Genomic DNA, 20,697 nt, shown 5'->3' with positions numbered 1-20,697 from the left:
TGCACTTTCATGTGGGAGCTGGAATAGTCAAGCCAATATGTGCAATCATGGGGGATGATGAGTATCTTTGAGTTTTTAAGGAATTGATGCAAGCTGAACAACTGAAAGTCATGGCTGTGCTCAGGAAGTGAAGAGATTCATATTATGATCGGAAGTCTGGAGGATGGCAAAGAGATGTCCTTTGTGTCCAGCTGGACATGTCCTTCATGTCATTCCCTAAACACTTGTCTTTTCCCCCAGAATTGCCTTATTAAGGAGTGAAGAGATGGTGTTGTTTTTTCTCAGAAGAACATTTTCAGTCATCAAAATATTCCTGAATTTCTCAGTTTTATCAGGTTACAAGTAATTACCATGCGTTGTATCACCTGGAGTGCCACTATGCAAATTTGCATATGGCTTAGATGCTCTGCTTAGGCAAATATTTATCATCCTTTAAAGCTTATCTTGGAAAAGAATATCATACCTTCTGTTCTCCCTTATCACTTCACATGTACCACAATTTAAACAGAAGACACAGATAAAGGGAAAGTCTGTTGAGAAAACATCTGGTGCCTGTGGAGAAATTCCTTTCAGAATTCCATAAAAGTAAGAAAAACTGAAAAATCATAAAGAAATACCATATAAAAAGAAATGTAGTTAAAGATCCACCAAGTCTAGAATTAATTTAATTCTCTTCTTCTTCCAGCTTCCACTCTGTACTCAAGGGCTGCTCCTGAACCTGACCAAGAGAGATAGGTACTCACTACAGCAAAGTTATTGCAGAGTGAGACAGCTTACTGCCACCAAAGTTGCTGGAAAATGTACTACCATTAAAAAATAAAAAATAAAATAAAATAAAATAAAATAAAATAAAATAAAATAAAATAAAATAAAATAAAATAAAATAAAATAAAATAAAATAAAATAAAATAAAATAAAATAAAATAAAATAAAATAAATAGAGTAGGTGCTATCATTTCCTCTATCTGTTTATAAACTCTTACAGTGAATGTTGATAGTTAGAACGGAGTGGTTACTAGAACAAAAAAGTGTTGGAAAGTCTATAAGAATAAGAAGATGGATACAGTCTTACTCAGGTTTCCTTTGAAGGTATTATCTGCCTCAGAGTGAGGACTAACAATGATATTCAGAAGCTGGTACACAGTCACCATCTTCAGTTTCCTGGAGACCAACTCATTCTGAGATCAAAGCAAGCAACAAACTGTGAGTGCAAATTTGCCCTTGTTGATGGAAAGAGAGGAAGCAAAAGGGAGAGTTCTTTTTTTTTTTAATCTTTGGTTATAGGCAAGCATCAGACGTCACTTAAGATAGAGGCATGGCTTGAAAGTTCAGCCATTTATAAACTCACGGTTTATAAACTCCAACTGGCCAGGCTCAGGAGAAGGCTGTACAGGAGTATGACAGAGATGCAGACACAGGCTATACCTGCTTGGCCTGCCCTGTCTGTGCACGGTGCTTCTGGAGTCCTCCAGGAGAGCCTGCAAAGCTCTCCATAACAATGTGATGAGTTGTTACACCTGGAACTGAAGTTTTGTGAATATTTTTGTGCACTGGGCAGTGAAGTGCAAAATAATGGTGAATGTAACTAACATTCACCACTGATTCACCCATCTAGAAACCCTTTCAGCCATCCAGAATAACCGAATTGCTGTGGGCCTTGTCTGCTACTCTGCATGTTGGTACTTCTCACAGGCATTCAGAAGAAGACAGCACAGCACCATCACATCAGCTGAGCAACACAATTTCCCTTGTCATTAAAGGATGCCATTCATATTTTGGAGTCCAAATCCTAGCTCAGTTTACCTGTATGGACAGAATGTAGATTGGAATAGCAGACTTTACACCTCCACCCCCTCGATTCTTTCTTGTGTTTTACTACACAGTGCTGCAAAAGATATATGGTGCCTTCCCAAAGATACAAGGTAACACAGCTTCTGATTAATGCTGGACCAGCATCCAAGCGGTAGAGAAAGAAGAAGCAGTTTTTCTGAATGATAACTAGAAACTAGTTCAGTTATATACATGGCAGAATGATCTGGTACAAAAATAGGTAGATAATGATATTTTGTAGCATAAAAAAGAAACTTAAAATCACTTCCAGAGGCTAGGGATTTTCATTCTATCAGCTGAAGCCAGAGATACCAAGACACACATTCAGATAGTGATTTAAGCTGCCTTGAAGGAGTCTTTGGTCAAAAGGGGTTGGGGTGGGTGGTGGACTGTGGAATCTTCCTTAAGTAGAAATTAGTAAAATAACGATTTGCTCATTTTCTTACCCATTTTTCCTTAATTGTCTTCTTTGTCATGTGAAATTTACAACCCAAGTTGAATCAGAACACAGTAGTACATTGTTAATGGCTCACATAAATCAGGTAAATTAGCTACTTTTACCATTTTTCTTCTTGAAAGCTTTAAGGTCAATTTATGCTGCTTCTCCAGCCAGAAGAAAACTGTCTGTGCCTTTGTATGTTGATCCTGTGGAAGCTGTAGGAATTGTTGTATTAACCCAGATGTTTCTTAACATATGATTTTCCTAAAACTGTCATGTTCATCTGCTCCAGAGCTCTCTCACCCTACTTCCTCTTAGTACCAAGATATGCTCAGATATGCACTGGATATAAAAAACCTTTAAAACATCACCATTCTTTAAATCCACTCTCTAAAGCAACACTGCACAAAACTTTCAAATGTACCAAATGCTTCTTATTTCCTCCATTTTGGAGGTTTATCATTTCAGAAACATTAAAAAAAAAATAATGTGTTTTTCAGAGAGAAGATGTTGACTGTGGACACCAAATTACTTTGTGATTAGTTTCTGGGTGATTTGACCATGATCATACAAAATAAATCCATATTCTCTTTCAGACTAGTGAATGTCTCTGGTGAAACCAGGAACCAAATCCTGATTAGGGAATGGCAAGTAACTGCACCGAGCATCTTTTCTTTTTGACACCAAAATTAAACTGTTCTACCATTGTTAAAACAAATCCTGCTCTGCATTTTGAGTCCAGTGGAGGGCTACCAAGATGATGAAGGGTCTCCTCCTTGGAGATCTTCAAAAGCCACCTGGCCATGGTCCTGGGCAGCCTGCTCTGGGTGTCCCTGCTTGAGCAGGGGTGGAACCAGATGGACCCAGAGGTCCCTTCCTACCTTAACCATTCTGTGATTCTGTGATTTGCACTTGCAGAGATGACCAAAAGGATTTAAATGACAAGGAGGACATTTTAACAATGTATTAAATCAAGCCAGCTGAATCTTCACTTTTCCAGTGGAGACAGTCATGGTGTTTTGTGATATAGCTGAAGAAGACTGTGTGCTGGTCACAGAGTTGATGTTCACAACAAGGGAGTAAGACTAACCTATTCAACAGTATTCCCCGAAGCCAAAGAGAAAGAGCTCACACTGGGGAGTCCTTCTGGCTCACTGATAGACTATCCCTCCCCACTATGAACTGAATGAATCACAAATGAACAACTTGAATGAATGTAGGCTGGGAAATCTATGAAATTACTGCAGGAGCTTTAAATACATCATATATAGAAAAAAAGGAAAAAATAAAAAACAGACTCTGCAGACCACCAAGGTTGATATTCACATGAAATTCTTTCCTCAGTAGCATGAAGGCAATCACTCCCTGAAGATGAGAATTAGAAGGCAAAGCTATTGTACTCTTGTACTGCATGCCATCCAGCAGAGACAAAATTACCATTTGCTTCCTGTTCTGGTATCAATTTATTGTGTTGGCACTCTCAGAAGGCTAGCTGATATTTCAGATGTTGAGTTTGATCCTTGACAGAGAGAAAAACAGTTATGAAACACCAGCCATCTCCATCATGTACCACTGTTAAAGAGGACAATATCTAGGGGCAATAGAAAGTCTGACATTATTTCAAAACTTCATTCAATAAATACTCTTGTCTGATGTTCTTTTGTTTCTCATGAAAACATGGATCTTTATTTCAAAATTAGCAGAATAAAGGACATCATCTTTGCCATATAATCAATTTCACAGGAAAAAACTTCATTGTGACTTAGCACTTTTGTTCATTCTATTGTGATTGTATTCATACTTTTACATTTTGGAACATGCTTGTGGTCATTTCTGTTGGGGCTGGCAAAGACATAATAATTAAATTTCCATGAATCTAAACTCCTTGTTTCATTCCACCTTCCAGCTTCATTTCTTCTGGATAATTTAACTCTTGTTCACACAAGCTAAAGTGGATGTTTAGGAGACCAGGAAGAACAGATTCAAAGTTCCTCCTTCCCTGTGCCTTTATCCTTCTTCCATAAACATGGTTCATCTGGAGAAAACATCCCCGCATCTGAGAGCTTCTGTGGAAGATTGTTCTCTGACTTGCCTCCATTCCGTCTCTTCCTTGACCTGGGACATCATCAAAGTTGGTACAGAGCAATTGACTGCTGTTTGTCTTGGGCCTGGAACAGGAAATGGACCACAGAACACTGGTTAATGCAAACAGCAGGAAATAAATCATGTTTTTTTAGCTCAGTTTATACATTTTAAGAAATTCAGGTTCCTGCTATATTCACTAAGTCAACAGGAATTTCCAAAGAACAGTGATAAGCAGTTGTGGAGGCTTTTCTTTGGAAGGACACTTAAGACTTGCACCAGACAAGGCATCTATGATCTGCCACCACAGGAAAATACTTCTCATCTTACAAAACCCTGGAAAAATATTTTTCACTGGAGATGGTTTAGAGAGAAACAATATTTTCTTTGTGTGAGATATTTTGAAAGAAGTTTCTGCTCTGAACTAGATTGCTTATAATGAATGTAAAAATATATGGAAAGATGAGTGCTTCCATTAAAAATGGGAAATGTCAAAACTACAAATGTTGACATTTTCAATACAAATTAAAGTATTCCATTTGCAGAAAGAAAATCAATTTGAACCTGACAAATGGATGGTGTGTTCCTGTGACTTACTCATTTTTTAAATGTTGGCTCCAATTTATCCTTTTTTGCATTCCTCATCAGATATTTTTTTTTAATCATCAAAATTTGGATTTGTTCAGAGAAATTATTCACCACGTTTTCTGAAGGAAACTGTCCTGTGCCAGTATCTTCCAGAAATCTTTACCACAGCACATAATATATGCTTTGTGTGTACATGCACTCCACCACACAGATGCATCCCATTCTTTTCTGGAGAACTCAGTAAATCTCTGATGAAGGGAAGGGAAGGGAAGGGAAGGGAAGGGAAGGGAAGGGAAGGGAAGAGAGGAAAAGAAAAGAAAAGAAAAGAAAAGAAAAGAAAAGAAAAGAAAAGAAAAGAAAAGAAAAGAAAAGAAAAGAAAAGAAAAGAAAAGAAAAGAAAAGAAAAGAAAAGAAAAGAAAAGAAAAGAAAAGAAAAGAAAAGAAAAGAAAAGAAAAGAAAAGAAAAGAAAAGAAAAGAAAAGAAAAGAAAAGAAAAGAAAAGAAAAGAAAAGAAAAGAAAAAAGAAAAGAAAAGAAAAGAAAAGTCTTTAACCAGGCTTTAACTTCCATTGTGCCAGGCTCCCAGTGGGGTCTTTCCACCTCACTACAGCCAAATTGCTGCTTGTACTAAGTTTGCTGCTCTGTGGTATGTAGGCACTTGCAAAGTTAATTCTGGCTACTGAGATATTGCCAGAGCCCCAATTTAAGTGTGGGAAATATAACTGGAATTGGAAATGCTTCTACAACCACAGTGAACTCCTGAAGTGTGCCTACTGTTTCTGTAAATTACATCTGCCTGTGAGAAGTAACACTATATGCTTTGGGATTTGTTTCATTTGGCCTGTTGTTTGTGTAAGGCTAATACCATAAGCAAGATAAAATCTAAGTAACTGTAAAGTTCGACTTTGAAATAAAAAGCAAAGGAGAAACATATTTCTTTCTTTCTCTCAGTCTCCAGGTGCAGGGTTATTGCAATCAAGTTAATTATTTTCCCAACTTCTTGATTGTTATTTGGAAAAAGCCAGCAAGCACAGAAAAAGACATAAGTTCTCTTCTGCTCTCACAAGACAATTTAAAAATAAATAAGTAAATAAATAAAAGGAAGGAAGAAAGAAAACATTTCTCCTCTAAACCTAAAAGCCACAAGAAGTATCTTGGATTCAGATTTGCCCTTAGTGTTTTCAAAGAAGATTTTGTCACTTTAAATTCCATTCACATCCTTCACCATTTAGTTTTCCTCTAGTTACACAAGCTATCCTTTTGCCATTAGCATGATGGGAGTATTTTGCAGACATCAGTCTTTATCCTGAGTCACAGCAGTGCTAAAATATCTTGACTGTGACTTTGGATGCAGAGCACAGAGTGATTTGATTAGGTTTCCTTTTGAAAATCTTATATGAGCAACTTTTTTATACTATCTTATAACATGAAAACAAAATCAAAGCCCAAAATTAATAGGCTATGAAGAACTGCATCAGCTACATGAGAGAGAGGTTAGCATTGCAGTATGCTGTATTTAGCATAAGGGCATGCTGACCACATACAGCAGGGGTAATGGTTATTTTCAGGTTATTTATCAAGGTTCACAGTGTTTAGATACAATAGTTTATAATATGTCAAAGGCTTAAGTTAGGTGAATGGATTAGCAAACCTGGAAGCAGGTGACAATAGCCTAGAGTCCTTCAGCAAGATGACAAAAATGCTCAGTGCCTGTCTGTTTTCCTCCTCTGGCATGCCTGGCTGTGTTCCCTGCTAGTGTCGTCAGCTCCGTGTGTCTCACAGGCATATCCCAGGGGGTGGGAGGAATATGTTGCTTTGTTCACACACAGCATCTGAGCAGAAAGTGGTAGAGGTTTGTCAAGAGCCATGAGAAGGCAGACACCCTAGAAGAGATCATATCGATTATTGTCAACATGGTCCCAAGCATATATTGTGCTACTCTCCACTGAACAGAGATCGTGTTGTGAAGCCATTGGAAGAAAAAAATAATGGAGCTCTCTCAGACCCACAGAAATCATTCAGTGCTGTGATACGTGTATGATGGGTCTTGGAGGGATGGATGCAGCATGAAAAGTAAAGTATCCTTAGCAAAACAAAACTAATCAAAGTTCTACTCAAATAGACTTCCATAGGTCACTTCAGCAAGAGAGAGCATGCCAAAGGCCACTGATGTTGTGTATCTCTTTATACAAGACAATTGCAAAATTTGTAGTTTATGGACATAGCTTTGGCACAAATAGAAGATGGATCCCATGAAGTATGTTCCTTGTCATTTCTAGGGACCTAAGAATGATTAATAAAGACTATTCATTCCTGCTTTATACCACTTACATTTCTAGACCAAAGCCATCTTTCTAGGGAACACGCTGCTAAACATATTGATTGATTCAAGTTTTATCACTCAGCCTCCTGACATGATAAACAAGGTTTATCAGCTTGAAAAATCTTTTCAGGAAAAACAAAACACTCAGCTTATAAATTACTTAATATCTCGAGCTTCACATCTGGTAACTGACCTCACAGAACCTTAAAATCACAGAAGAATGTAGGCTGGAAAGTAAGTCTGGAAGTCATCTGGTCCAGTCCTCCCATTAGGCAGAGATAACTGATGTAGGTCAGGTTGTCTGGGGCTGTTGGCCAGCCAAGGTCTGAGTATCTCCAAGGAGGGAGACACACAGCCTCTTGAGGCAACCTGTGCCAATGCTTTACTACTACTGCTGTAAAAAATATCTTCCTTATTTCTAAGTTTTCATAGACAGCACCTCCACAAAGAGTCTGGCTTCTGTGCATCCTTGGATCGGGGAGACACTAGTTGACCGGGGAGCTATAGACACCAGTAAGATTCCTCTGAGCCTTTTTGTCTCCATCCTGAACAGACCCAGCTCTCTCAGCCTCCCCTTGTATGTCAGATGCTCCAGTCTCTTCACTGTCTTCATGGCACCCCCACTGCACTTGCTCTAGTATGTCCATGTCTCTCTTGCACTGGGGGAGCCCAGAACTGGGCACAGCACTCCAGGTGTGTCTCACCAGGGCTGAGCAGAGGGGAAGGATCACCTCCCTCAACCTGCGGCAATGCTCTTGCTGATACAGCTCAGTGCATGGTTGCTGTCAGGGTATATTGCTGACTCCTGTTTAGCTTGTGGTCCATCGGGACCCTCAGGTGCTTCTCTGTAAAGCTGTTTCCCAGCTGGTCAGCCCCAGTGTGTCCAGGTGCTCAGTGTTATTCCTTCCTAGGAAAATTTCCCTTTTCTGAATTACATAAGGCTCCTGTCAGACCATTTATCCAGACTATCCAGGTCCCTCTGAATGGCAGACCTGCCCTGTAGCCTATTGAGTATTCTTTCCAGACATGCAAATCACGTTTACACTCATTGTCGGTTCTCACAAGAAAAAAAAAAGTCCCAATCTGTGACCAGATCCTGAAAAGGGGTTGGGGGGGAAGGGAGGTTGGAGGGGGTTGTTAGCAAAGAATTAGAAAATACTACCAGACATCTTCCACACTTGTGTATCACCTGTAAAGATATTCCTTGAAGAAAAGTCTTTGTATGAGAGAGGCACAGTTACTGAGAATATACGATGCTTTGTCATCACCTGAGTACCACACAAAACCTTCAGTTTTCACTATTAGCAAAAAGTGGGAAGACTTGCTGTAGCAGCACTAATTGCTGAACACTGGCTTTGCCACTTTTATTCTCCAGCCTCCTGAGAGGCATTTGGGCTGGGACTGAGAGCAGCCAACACCTGCCTGTGGGCTCTGAGCCCACAGACCACTGCCAGCTGATATTTTTCAGTAGGTTGGTGGAAAGATCCTATTGCAAGCTGTTGTGCAAAAATGAACAACCGAGAACTATGTCTATACATCCAAAAGTACATCCAGAAGTACTTTGTGAATACTGGCCTCTCTCATTGCACATCTCTTTTCTTTTCCTAAGGTATAGCCGAGCAAATTCACTTTCCTGACAAACTGCTATCAGCCACTCAGCATTAAAAGTGGTAGCTTTTAGGTGACAATCAGCATATTTTTTCCAAATGAATTGAACAATCAAGATAATATAAAATGAATTCATTTTTACTTAGAGTACATTTGCACGCAAAGTGGGGGGTAGGCATTAGAAATATTGAAGAGCATGAAGGTTAACAATACCCAATTTTGCACTGCTAGCAGAATATTTGTACTGTGGGGAAAAAATGAACATTTTTCAGCATAGCCATACTGTGATTGTGGTTCAATGGAACCAGGAAAGCCATGGAGCTGAGAGATAATGCCGGTTTAATCTGTGACTAGCAGTGACTGAATTCCATTGAGAGCAAAGGCAGGAAAGCGCTAATGTAATTAATTTCCTTTGCAACAATACAGTCCAAGTGAAATAGCATACCTTTATTTCCTGTAGTAGCTTTTTTGTACAACACCTAATAATACAGAAAAGCAAAGTATTTGGATGTTAGTAATATGCAGATTTTATTTTACAGCACAACAGAAACCCCTGCATAATGTAGTGACCACTTTTCTATGTGCTATACGTCTGAAGCTAAGGTCTGACCCCCTAAAAACATGGTTTGCTTGTCCACTCAAACTTAAACACTAACTTGGATAATAAGGTCTGTTATAATTCTGTGACACTTGACAGTGTGCCCATTTCCTACAGAAGACAGAGATTTATAGAAAGAATATATATTGTAACAAGCAGTAGCCCTAAATTAATTAAATTAATTATTTTAATTAATTTAAAATTAATTGTCAATCATTTCTGTATAGTGTAGAGGTCATAAAAAAGAGATCTGATTAGCTCTTATGATTTGCTGCATAGCACAGGCTACAGTTCACAACTTAAGGCTGAGTACACACCATAGCTACTTACCAAAACTAAAACTGTCCTGAATTTCTACTTGTGGTGCTCAAATTATATTAAGAGACAGACTTTGTAGGACTGATTAGGGAAGGGAAAAAAAAAAAAAAAAAGAGTATGAGGATACTGAATTACAGAATTTGGTAATTAGTTGAGATTAAGTGCTCCATCGAAATAATTTGGTAGCAGCTTAGTAGTGCTGAAGCCTCCAGAAACACCTGGCTTGATGTTTCACCACCATCTTTCAGACATTCTGAAATTTTCAGATATTTTTTCAGCCGAATGAGGCAGTCCCCTGAAGCCCTGCCAGCAGTGGCACTGGCAATAAGCAGGATCATTTCAGGTCTAGCCTCCAGCAATGGCAACATATCAAGCTCCCATGCAGCCATCTAAGTGCACCAGGAATCCTATTGTTGAAATCCGTAATTTCAGCAATAGCTGACGCCAAAGTGAAATCAGTTGGACTTTGGTGTCCACAATTTTTTATGTTTATAGTTTCGAGCAAACAAGATGAATGCACATGGGAATATGAACAGACCAATATAAATCATTTACATTTGAAAACATCCTTACAGAGAGAAGAAAATAAAAATAAAAATAAAAATAAAAATAAAAATAAAAATAAAAATAAAAATAAAAATAAAAATAAAAATAAAAATAAAAATAAAAATAAAAATAAAAATAAAAATAAAAATAAAAATAAAAATAAAGCATAGATATTCTATTTTGGTGAGATCTTTATGAAAACAAACAGCATAAGTCACCTGTAGGACTGCTGGGCTTGCAAGAAAACATAATCTGACTTTTATAGTAGAGTACAGTTTTCTGATACTAATAAGTTAACTGCAATCTGTTGGTGTAGACGGATGCTTCACTCATCAAATGTATGTATATACAGTCACTTCCTTTTTTTTTTCTTCCAACACAGGGAGAACAATGCTATAGTGCACATCAAAGACTCATTTGCATGTACTGCCTCATTATTTTACACCTGCTGAGGTCTCCAACATTTTGCTTACTGTATCAAAGAAAGATTCAGACCTTGAAAAGGCTTATACTTGTTATGTAAAACGAAATATCCTCCGGCACGCATCTTTCTGAAATAAAGTGAGAAGTGAACCTCATGATCTTTCTTGGATAAAGGTAGATGAAGGTCTTAGTTAAATTTTCAATCTGTCAATAACAAGAAACTTTTAGGAAAAAAAAATCTTTTGTTTAAAGGATTACATGACATAGACTAAGTCACAAAATATCACATTCTCTCTCACTCATTGGAAACTGCTTCTAAATCTCAAAACAAAGCTTTGGTCAAAAATTATTAATATAGCACTTCACAGGTAATTAACCTTCAAATGATGAATCTATATCAGTCTGTCTTGTAAGAGTGAAATAAGAATAGCTTTTTTTTTTTTTTTTTAGCTTTTTTTTTTAGCTTTTCTAATCAGAAAAGTTAAAACATCTCTCCTGTACCAGACTTATTTACGTAATTCCTCCAAGGTCATGCTGCTTAACGGGGTCGATCTGGTGCTGGCTCCTTCTGGATCAACACTAAGGGTTAAATAATGCAACCAACTGATTTACATGTGGTTATTGGGCAGACTGAAGTGGTAACAAAGCAGAAGCATGAGGGCTGGGCAAGGGGAAGACCACATTTAGCAATGTAGGAAACATCTGAACAAATACAGTTTGAGGGCAGCCAAGGAGTTTTTGATTTCTGCTTGGGACTACGCAAGAAAATAATCACAAAGTTGGGCTGTTTCCCAAAAGAAGGGTGGGTTGTGCCAGGGCTAGATGTAGCAGAGCCACTGAAGAGGACTGAGCTGTAGCTTGCAGGGTCAGGAACTGGGGTGAGGGGCAGTACTGCCGGGGTTTGGCAGGAAGAAAAGGGAGTGGAGAGGGCACTGGTGGACTACCTTCCATGGAAAACCCTGCCCAGGCATTCACCCAGCAGAGATCCTCACAGGTACAATATCGTATATATTGCATTAACAGCGTAAGGTTTTGAGGAGGCTGCAGGGGTGGCCTCTGTGAGCAGAGCCCAGCAGCTGCCCCATGTCAGATCAGAGCCAGCTCCAGATGGCTCCAAAAGGGACCTGCTGCTGGCCAGAGCCGAGCCATGAGCAACACTGGGAGGGCCTCTGGGAGAGCAGATTGAAGGAAGGGGAAATCTGCTGTGCTACAGCAGCTGGGAGAGAGGGGAGAGAGCTGAGAGCAGCAGCCCTGCAGCCCCCAAGGGGAGTGCAGCAGGAGGGCAGGAGGTGCTCCAGGCACAAGGCAGCACAAGTTCCCCTGTGGCCCGTGGAGAGGCCCCTGGTGGAGCAGGCTGTCCCCCTGCAGCCCATGGGTCCCACATGGAGCAGATCTCCACGCTGCAGCCCCCCCATGGGTGGAGGAGCCCCCGCTGGAGCAGGTGGATGTGGCCTGGAGGAGGCTGCGGCCCATGGAGAGCCCCCGCAGGAGCAGGCCCCGGGCCGGAGCTGCAGCCCGTGGAGAGGAGCCCACGCAGGAGCAGGGGGTCTGGGGGGAGCTGCCCCCACCCGTGGGGGACCCGTGCTGGAGCAGTTTGCTCCTGGGGGATGGACCCCGTGGTATGGAGCCGTGTGGGAGCAGTTCCTGAAGAGCTGCAGCCTGTGGGCAGCTCCCGCAGGCTCAGTTCAGGAAGGACGGCATCCATGGGAGGGACCCCATGAGGAGCAGGGGCAGAGAGGGACCATGAGGGAGCAGCACAGACGAAGCGCCAGGGACTGACCGCAGCCCCCATTCCCTGTTCCCCTGCACTGCTCAGGGGGAGAAGGCAAGGGTCAGTGGATGGGGGGGAAGGTGTTTTTAGTTTGTTTTCAGTTCTCACTGGTCTAGTCTGATAGCAGTAGGTAATAAATTTTATTCTTCTCCCTACATTGAGTCTGTTTTGCCTGTTACAATAATTGTTAAGTGATCTGCTTGTCCTTTTCTCGACTGTAGAACTTGAGTCATTTTTTATTGTATTTTCTCCCAGTTACTTTGAGTAGGAGGAGTGAGAGACTGGTATGGTGGAGCTTAGCTGCCCATCGGGGTGAAACTACCACACTGTATTTTTAGGAATGATGTCCTCAGGAATGTGATCCTTGGAGAGAACTCGCCGAGTTGTGTTTCTTCTCCCTTTCCTTTATTTTTTACTTGTTCTTCTTCTGACCAGACTTTTCCCCTCAGAAAAATGTTCACTTCCCCACAAAGCCTTTTTAAACATAAATGGCAAGTCTGTACAGAATAAAGGCCACAGACATTCTTCTCAAGGCATTTAACCCTTTGGAGAAAAAGCAGGAGGTGCTTTCTTCCCACACAAAGCTTTTCCTGAATTGATGCTTTTAATACGCATCTAAACCGAAATGCAGCAAGGGTTATTGAATCTTTTGAGATAAATGTCAATATTAAATTATAAGGGAGAACATTTACCCACTCAAAAATGATGGCTCTGAATGCATTTAGATGATTGTGGTATTTATTTACCAAAGTTTGAATTTTGGCAGTGGCATTTGACATTTACACAATTCCTTATATGATGAAATTACTTCACTGTTCTATTTTTTCCTAAATATAGACCAATACTGCAAGAGTGATGTCAACATTAAACTTGAATCCTTATGGTCTATAAGATAAGTAAGTGTTCTGAGTGAAATGTAAGCATTTTAAGGAAAAAAAAAAATATGTCACAGAATTATATTCCAAAGCCTCCACATAGAAACAAGAATCTACAGCTTCTCCATTTAATGTAACACCAAGCAGTAGGTAGGACTATAGCCTGCCTGTGTTATCTTGCAGCATGTGTGATTTATAATTCTATAACTGTAGGGAAAAAAAAAAAAAAAACGGGGCTTGAATATTGTCACACAGTAGTCTACAAGTTAAGATGATGGATGCATTAGCTAGGGGCAGCCCTAAGTGGTAGCACACAGAGAGTATGACCTTCCTGTACAGATGGACCCCATGGGAAGAGTCAGGTGGTTCTCCATTGGCACAACTTTCTGCTCCACTGATTTTCTTAGTAGATTTTCCCTTTTAGCAGTGTTCTGCCCCATTCCTCCTGTTGATGACCCATAGCCCAAGCTGCCAGGTGTTTGGAAACCTCACTAAGTGACCATTGGGAATACAGGTCAGCTGTGAAGTACATGTTCATGCCAGGATCTCTTTCAGATACAGTGTGTGTGCTTCAGCTGAACAGCATAGCACTTAGGACACTCCTGTCCACTAGTAAGAAGCCTTTCGTTGTGGCTGTGCAAGATGATTTCTTCCTGCTGATGACTCCTGGGCAGCCTCTTCACCATTCCATGGCAAACATCACTAGATGATCCTTGGGACAAAGTGTGACCTTACACGTGCTGGCTCTATACACATGCTGCTCATTTGCTCGGTTTTACATCATGTAGGTCAGGCTTAAAGCTCCTCCATACTATGTTTAGGAAGAGCCCAGGAATGGTTCAAGAAGAATGCTCAGTGCAGACCAGATACATTGATGACCTGTGCTGTGCTAATGCTTGATCTTCTTCAGGGAGAGCCCTTGAGATCTTCTAAGCCTGCCCTGGAGCACAGGAAAGCAGGAAAGAGATAGTCCAGGCTTGAGAAGAGGTTCAGAGCCACATTCAAATGACAGTGTAAGGATTGACAGGGATGCAGATGGCTCCTTCTCTACTGTCATTTTGATTTGCTTCCAGGGTCCTGCTTTTAGGGCCGAATAGCATGTGGTGGCTTGCATCCACACTGCTGTTGAAGACAGACTGACTGCACCATTTTGTAGTGCATCTGGAAGATGCTCTGCATGTGTTGCTGTCCCAGTTTCAGATGGGATAGAGTAAATTTTCTTCCTCGTAGCTGAAATGGTGCTGTGTTTTGGATTTAGGATGATAGTAATGCTGATAACATACCAATGTTTTATTTTTTTCTGAGTGATGCTCACACAGAGCCATTTCAGCTCTTCGTGCTAAGGAGCTGAGAGCACAAGGACATTTCAGCCCCTTGTGCTGCCCTGCCAGCGAGGTACTTGGGGGTGTACAAGGAGCTGGGAGAGGACACAGTCAGGACAATGGACCCAGACTTACCAAAGGGATGTCCCATACCATGTGGTATCATGCTGAATGATAAATCTGGGCTGAATGAGAACTGGCCAGATCGGGTGCTGCTGCAGGGGTCTGACTGGGTATTGGTCAGCAGGTGGTGAGCAATTGAATTGTACATCACTTATTTTGTATATTCCTTTATCATTATTATTATTATTATTTTCATTTGTTTTTCTGTCCTATTAAACTGTCTTTATCTCAACTCACAAGCTTTAATCTTTTTTTCTTCTTTGATTCTCTCCCCCATCCCACTGGGGGTGGTAGGCAGTGAGTGAACAGCTGTGTGGTGTTCAGCTGCCTGCAACCATGAGCCCTTCCCCTCATCAGCAACAACTCAGGACATGTTTCATTCCTTTTGAGGCTTCTCTTTGAGTCACAGAGAAGTTGTCACTAAAGATGTTTTAGAAGCTCATATTGCTTTATGAAACAGTGAGAGGACTGACTTGGTGGCAACTTGCCATGTTTATTACCTCTACAAAATAATACTGATGGTGAAATAGTGACACTGCATGAGCACAAAAAGAAAGGTTTCCTGGGATAGTCTCTAAGGACCAGTCTAAGCCAAAAATACCAGGACGTGATACAGTCCCACCCCTATTGCCAAGGTACAGCAATCTCTATACAAGTCCAACAACCAAACCACACACTTTTATCTACCTTTCTTCCATCCTCAGAAAAAAATTTGGGGTAATATAACATGCAGACCATGGTCAACAGAATCTTGGTATGAAATGAGGAGTAGTCCAAACTGACAGAGAAAACATAGCCAATGGCTGCAACACCAATACAAATTTTGCACCAAATAAAATGATTCATTTTCACATTCTGGAATATTTTTCTGAACAAGAACTGTGATAGGACTGTTGATGATCTACATAGGAATGTTTCAAGCATGGGTTGGAGGTTTTCTGGTTTCTGCTTTGCTGCTCAGTCCAAACCAGCTCTCACATGAAGTATACTGAGCCATGCCCTCGGCCAGTGGCTAAGTAGGAATAGATCATTTATTATAAAACAGGAAATATGGGTTCCACCAAGATTCTCACAGAGCGTGGACAGTAATAGATGCCCTCTGCTTCCTCTTTCCTCAGCTGAAGCTTTAACCGAAGGCTAAACGAGTCTGCAAAATTACTTCTGGAGGAATTTAATTTCCCTGTTCACTAGTTTTACTTGTATTAATTAAAAGCAAATTCTCAGTCACATCTTATTTGGCTGGGAGAAAATACCTTAGCATACAAACCTTTCTGAATAAAATATCCTTTCTGCTTTGAGTAGATTCCTTCTACAAGAACTCCGGTTAAATTTTCTAGCTATGAACATTTAATGAGCCCATCCCATTAACATTTAGGCATCAGTCAAAAACCTAAAATCCAGAACAAATTCTATTTATTTTACCTCATTCCGACTTTGCTTAGATCCATATATGTTCCAAGAAAGCCTGATCAGCCCTTTCTGAAACTTGACTGTATGGGGAAACTTTTTAATTGGGTTCTTTACTCCTTGCCTTAAACTGATACTTTCAAATTGTGTTTTTTTTTTTCTGTTTGCAAAACATGGCAATGTCATGGGCCACCTACAACAAATGCTCTTCCTCCTTGTCAGTCTCAGGAGTATGGACAGAGCAAGAGAGGATCTTGCAGGGAATTCAGATATGGAAGGGATATCAGTGCAAATTCTGATAAATCCCAGTTTTATATATTCATTTCTAGGTGTTCCATTCATGAGAAATCCTATTTCATGAGAAAGAAATGGTTGTTTTGATATTCTCTTTAGTCAAACATTGTAATATTCCAGGCAGAGCAAGTCAAGCTATTTTTTATTTTTTTTTTCTAGACAAATATTTTTTACTAAAATTGACAGTGGAGAGTACATTTGTACAATTCAACCACAAATTAAAAGGAAACCATTTTGTATTGTGCAGATTGTGGTCATGCTCAGATTCCATTGATTTACAAATTCTGCCAAACAGTTATTACCATAATCTCCACATGGTTGGTGAACTTTTATTATGGCAGCATGCTTAACTTGCAGAAAGGCTGCCCTCGTGGTTAAATGACTGGGGGGCCTGCTGTGGACATCTCTCTTACTGTGAATGGCTTTCTTCCTTCTAAGACAACACTGTCAGAGACTTTGAGTATTTATCATCTAATAAGTGAGTTATTGTCATAAAATATTTTGGGAACTATTGATTGAAGAAAGCTAAATCTTTTTAACGTATAAGAAAGAGTACTGCAAAAATAAATTAATAATTATGAATTGACAGAAAAGACAATGTACCTTGTATCCATTCCCCAGTAGACAGTGATCACAAAGGTTATCAGACTGAAATTCTCTTGTGTGTATAATATGCCAAGCCTGCAGTGGTCTCTGAGACAAGTACAGCTGAATAATCCAAACTGACATCTGTCTGGGTGCACTATCAGAACTCGTCCCTTAAATTCCTAGATGCTGGTCTAAGATGTTTATTCACATCCTTGAGCACTGAATGAACAATTCCCTCCCACGACAGGTGTCCATTAGCAAAACAGCATGCCTCATTTGGCCTTAAGCACGGGTGACAGCTAATAAAAGCATATGAACACGTGTTATGCATATATGCCACAAGGCATAATCCTCTTTGCTCCATGCAGAAATATTTCCTATTGCCCCAATTATTGTGAGTGCTGGGAAGTATTTCAGCATGGACAATTATGTCCATAACATCTGTGTCCAGGCTGGGAACAAGCAAATATTGCAGAGTACTGTTCACAAACACCCATTCAGGGGTTATGCAGTTCCTGCTGTCTGTTGACAACATGAGCCATATGAAGACAACTCACCGACACATGTTGCTTTCCTGCCAGCTGTCACAGTATCTGCTGCTGGTCCCTGGCACAGAGCTGAGACTGACAAGCAGCACAAAGGCTGACGCCCTTCTTGGTGCAAAGCTATAGTCCAGGAAGCTCTTTCTGGGATACTTCCTGGAGCAAATCTCAATTGGAGCATCTACCTTGTAATCCACCAGGCAGACTTCAGCATTTGTGCCCAATTTCTTTCCCAATGCCATAAGAAGAAATGTGCAAACTCCTTTTAATATGCTCCCTGATAGGAAAGATACATTTGATTTTAAATCTTTTATATGACACCATGTTTCACCAAGTATATTATAAAAAATTAAATTACTTGAGAGGAGGAGAGAAGAAATGCAAGCACTATGAAAACTACTGAGAGCTTGCACAAATGTGACTCTTCAGCAGACTTTTCACTTAGGCAGATGCTTTCTGTCTCCTGAAGAAGAGCTCTTCTAGCTCCAAAAGGCTCCAGCAGTGGACATTGATTTCAGTTGCATCTCTGTGCTACACCTAACTGTGATGAATGTGTCAAAGCTGATATCCCAATTGCATCTCAAAGCAAGCTGCCTCAAAGAAGTACCTGCAGAGCTCCTGCGTGATGGGTTTTCCCTTACAAAGAAAGGAACAGTGTTTATCTAAAGCAATACAGTATTTCTTTCCCAGATGGCCAAATTAACAAGCCTGTGGGAGTGTCCATCTCACTTTGACAGCAAAGAATAACTGCTACTCTAAGCGCAGTAAGAACAGAAAAGCATAAGAAAATGTCCTTCATATCAAGAAGTTGGTTTCTGCATCTGACAACCCAAGTTAGCAGCCTTTCTGCCTCAGCTGTCAGATTTTGTCCAAACATGCACTCAGAATTACAAAAACCTCCATTTAACCAGTCATAAACACTCCTCATCATTGACATCCTATATGCTCCCCATAGAAGAAAATGACTACAGAAAATAAAGTAATGGTCGTGTCTATGCAGTGATTCTGATCAATATAGTTTCACAGCTTCATCATGCAATGCTATTTCACATTGCTCTTTGTACATGCAGATCATCATTGTCTTCTGGTTTTGTGTACAGAATTTAGCAAAATGGTAAATTAACTCACAGTCTTGCCAGATGATGGTCCAATAGCAGAGTGCTGCAGGTTGGGTGCCTAGTAGAGACACAAAGAGGAAGCTGATGACTGGCTCCTCCAGCAGGCCTTGCCAAGCAGGTGAAGGTCAGTGTTTCACAGTGCTGTGCCTATAAGCATTTTGTAGACCTTATTCTTTTTTGCAGTCTCAGCTGCGGCATTTTTCTCAGCATCTTGTGTGCTTCTTATTCCTCTCCTCATTCTTCACTGCCATTTTGGTTTCCTGATCCTTGGCTTAGCTTCCAGCCATGCTTCTACCCTGCTGTCTGGATCGCGGCCTATCTTAATTCCCTCATCTCAGCCTACAGCTTCTACCTTAACAGTGGCTTAATCTAAGCACCCAGCTACACCAGTCCAGGACATTACAGGAGGGCTTGTTCCCTAACTGGGACTTCTGGCCACACACAGTAACAGGTCATAGCTCACCCCCATGGGAGGTCGACAGGAATAACACATGCAATTAACCTTTCTGCTGCAAAGACCATCTGGTTATCGTGCTGTGTGTGCACAGCACGGAGGTGAATTGGTGAAATTCCTTACTGCAAAGACTTCAAATTGGATTGCAGGATCAAAAAGGTCATAGGAGTTTTCAAAAATGAGAGTAGCTTTGTTGCTCATCTTGTAGAATCCTTTGTTTTATCATGCTTGGAGACACACTAAGGCAGAAATGATGGAGAAAGGGAGGTAAAGGAACAGACCGTGCCAATGCAGCACAGTCCAGACAGTAGCATGTCAACAAAACTGCTGTAATTGAAATCATGACTCTTGCTGGAATCACGGCAAACCTCCAGCTGACTGCTGTTGACCCAAGGCTTTAGCGTAGTATCATTATGTTTTGAAGATACTTAGAATATATCAGACATACGTGGTTTAATTTAGCAAAATATATATGCTAAGGTATATCCCAAAACAATATACCACCCCAGGCCCATTCCTGGACAGGAGAAATGTGATAAGAACACCTACAAGAGAAAGATAGTAAGAGAAAAAGGGGGGACTGAGAAGTCATTCACACTCGGTAGAAGCAGAAGGGGAAAAGCTGAGAGGAGACACACGAGTGAGCATTCACAGAGACCAGGACTAGCCATTAGCCCAGGAGTGGAGGCAGCTGTGGTCGTGGTGTCAACAGGGAGGCTGCTGAAGATGAAGCAGCAAGAGGTGCTGTCTGGAAGCTCCTCCATGTGCAGCCAAAACATGTCAGGAGGGTGTGTGGTGGTGTCTGGGCAGAGTATGCGTGGCCTGGGGAGCTGCTGGCTCTGCTCTGCTCAGGTCCCCACCAGCACAGAGGGCTGAGCTGAGCTGAGAGAGCCCAGTGCACGAAAATTATAAAGCAGGCTACCTCTTTCTGAGAGAACATGGAGGTATCTGCAGATGTCCTTTCCCTGAAAATAAGGCACAAACCAGGACAGAAGTGTGTTTGTTTGGAGCACAGAAAATATAACTACCAGTGCTGCAATTTGGAAAGCTTTCAAAACCGTTCTTGTAGCTGGAGGCAGATGCCACAAGCCACAGAGTTTAATAAAACAGTCCTGACCCAAGGTTTACAGCACTAAACTGCACACTTGAGGCCAGATTAGTAAAAACAGATGGGAAAAATATAAAGCTGCACAGACTAATTGGGCGCCCTGTTGGTGGACACTTCCTGTAATCAGGGGAGTTTTGAATGACATATGTTTATCTTTTCCCCCTCCTTGGGATACTATTTCATTATACACAGTAACGAGGCACCTGGCCCTATGATTGCTGGGCTAAAAATCCTTATGAGGATTTTCACCTGCTGTGCACAAGCTTTTCTATTGGTAAAACATAGATGCTCTACCCTTACCACTCCCTGGGGCTCGACAGAGGAGCAGCTGTCTGGAAATC

At 40.9% G+C, this 20,697-nt stretch overlaps 1 long non-coding RNA gene across 1 annotated transcript in view; it reads left to right on the top strand.

The window, feature by feature from the left end:
- Positions 1 to 5,871, top strand: part of LOC137849985 (uncharacterized) — a 44,500-nt gene extending 38,629 nt beyond the window's left edge. The window contains exon 2 of the long non-coding RNA XR_011092218.1: positions 4,176 to 5,871. This is a non-coding gene — a long non-coding RNA (uncharacterized lncRNA). The remainder of the gene's footprint in view (positions 1 to 4,175) is intronic.
- Positions 5,872 to 20,697: the final 14,826 nt, after the last annotated feature.

This window comes from Anas acuta, chromosome 1, assembly GCF_963932015.1.
Source record: "Anas acuta chromosome 1, bAnaAcu1.1, whole genome shotgun sequence".
NCBI lineage: Eukaryota > Metazoa > Chordata > Aves > Anseriformes > Anatidae > Anas > Anas acuta.
This window is presented reverse-complemented; position numbering and strand designations above follow the sequence as displayed.